Source organism: Cryptomeria japonica, chromosome 7 (assembly GCF_030272615.1).
Source record: "Cryptomeria japonica chromosome 7, Sugi_1.0, whole genome shotgun sequence".
NCBI classification, from domain to species: Eukaryota; Viridiplantae; Streptophyta; class Pinopsida; order Cupressales; family Cupressaceae; genus Cryptomeria; species Cryptomeria japonica.
This window is the reverse complement of record NC_081411.1, coordinates 133,367,218-133,369,794: the sequence shown is the minus strand read 5'-3', so window position 1 is coordinate 133,369,794 and position 2,577 is coordinate 133,367,218.

Genomic DNA, 2,577 nt, shown 5'->3' with positions numbered 1-2,577 from the left:
AAGACACATAAATTTTCTCATGTAAATCACCAAATAGAAAAGCAATTTTAATAGCCATTTGATGAATAGGCCAATGCATATTAGAAGCTAAACCAAGAACTATTTTGATAGTAACCATTTCATCTATAGGAGCAACAATTTCATTGTAATCTAAGCCTTCAATTTTAAAGAATCCCCTATCAACTAATATAGCTTTAAACTTACTAACATCATATTTCTATTGAACTTAGTTTTATATAACCATTCACAAGAAACAAGATTTTTACCTTGAGGTAAAGGAACTAAATCCCAAGTTTAATTAACAAGCAAAGTATAATATTCTTCTTGAATAGTTTTTTTCTTTATGGGGTTTATTTTTAGTTTTCTCAAAAGAATTAGGATCATTTGAATTCATAATAGTAAACATAAAATCTTAATTGAAATAATTTTGTCTTCTAGTCTCAAGTTTTACCATTCTAGCTAAATAATCATCAGTTTTTTAATCAAAGTTTTAAACCACTTGGGATTTCTTTGAGATTTAATAGAATCATCACTAGAAGAACAATTATTAGGAGTATAATTATTATGATAATCATCGCTATCACCGGAAGAAATAAATGCATAAGGAGTAGGTTTTAGAGAAAGAGGTTGGTCTTCCACAACCACAACTTTACTTTGAGAAAATTTATTATCCTACACTTTAGAACAATCATGAATACCATTATCAGCAATACAAATATCTGTAGTAACTTTGACTTTTTTAGTGATAGGATTGTAAACTCTATATGCTTTAGAATTCTCATCATACCCAACTAATATATAAGGAGAAGATTTAGAATATATTTTTTTTCTTTTTTGTTTAGGTTTATGAATATAAGAAATTGAACCAAAAAACCTTAAATTATTAAGATTAGGTGTCCTATTGGATCAAGCCTCTTTAAGATTTATATCCTTTCAAGGTTTGCTAAAATTTCTATTAATGAGATAAGTAGCACAAGCCATGTAGCTTCAACCAAAAATTTATAATCCATATTCTTAGCATATAATAAACATCTAGATATTTCAACAATGGTTCAAAGATTCATTTCCACTACACCATTTTGTTTAGGTGTATAGGGTGTTAGGCACAATATGGAAAGCTAATGTACTCAGAGGGGAGGGGTGAATCAGTACTCCAAAACATTTCTTGAATAATAACTTTACTGTTATGCATAAACCGAATAGTGCAGTAACATAAAATAAAGTTAAGACAAACAGATAACAATCATACATGATTCACTCCATAACACATATATTTTGGTTACGCAGAAACTCTTGGTTAGAGAGAAAAACTGCAGTGGGGATGGCACCCACAACTTCACTACTGCAATAATAAAGAATGCTCAGTTAGAGATACATTTAGCTATTTCTGATAGCTTACCTTGTTAGGAGTAACAAGATCTGTTAGATCTACCTTGCTAAAGGATTTTACAACATTTAATCTGAATGTTGCACCTAGTTAGAGGCTTTACAATTTATAGACTTGGTTAGAGTGTTTTACCCTGTTAAAGGTTTCTCTTTCAACTTCACAATATTACAATAAAATCATTACAAAGATCTGTAACTTTACATCTGAAATGTTATAGCAGATTCTATGTGCTCAGAATAAGATTACCTTGCTTATAGCATACCTCGGTAACCCATATAGTAACTCGGTAAACCCTTCTGTTTAATCTGTTCTTCAACTGTTCTCTAAAAACCTTCTCGGTGACCTCTGTGTCTCTGTAACAGTCTTCCTTCATGCATGCACACACACCTTTAACTCTAAACTCATGCTATATAAATAGATCTCATAAAACAGTGATCCAATTCATTGCTTCGATCTTACAAACAAGATTCCTCAAATGAATAACTAAACAAAATATTTCAGATTGACCTTGTAATCATATGCAATCTTCTAGTGCATTTTCCAATGTAATAACGGTTAGATGTGCCTCGATCTTGTAACACATTTTCATATGCATGTCCAGGTTCAATGTATCTGGTAACATGTTTCACTCAGTGAATATCAACTCGGTGTGTAAACTTTACTGCTCGGTAGTCTCAAAAAGATACTTGGTAGACAACTCGGTGTATATTGCGTTATGTGATTGCTTTCTTCTATAACCGACTAGACTGTGCATACCAACTTCTTTGTTTATACTGACTACATGATTTGGTAGTGATAACCAACTAGAATATATAGTATGACTTTGAATACAAAAACTAATGGCAACTTGATAAGTAGTAACAATCTCCCCGTTTGACATTAGTTGAGATGTTTGACAAAAACTACTTTCAAAGTCATAACTCAAAAATCTATATACTTTGCAAAATGACTACACTTGACAATATATACAATAGCCAATGCAGATATACTCCCCTTATCATTATTCTATATATAACTTTGATTTTGTATGCTCGGTTCTGTTATGTGCTTGTGTGCTCTGTATATTCTGCTCGGTATATTCCCCTTGTATGCAATACTCAAAACTGTATTACCAAAACTATGTCACTCTCCAAATATAGTAATACTCCCCCTTTTTCTGGTATTACTCCCCCATGTAGTGTTACTCCCCC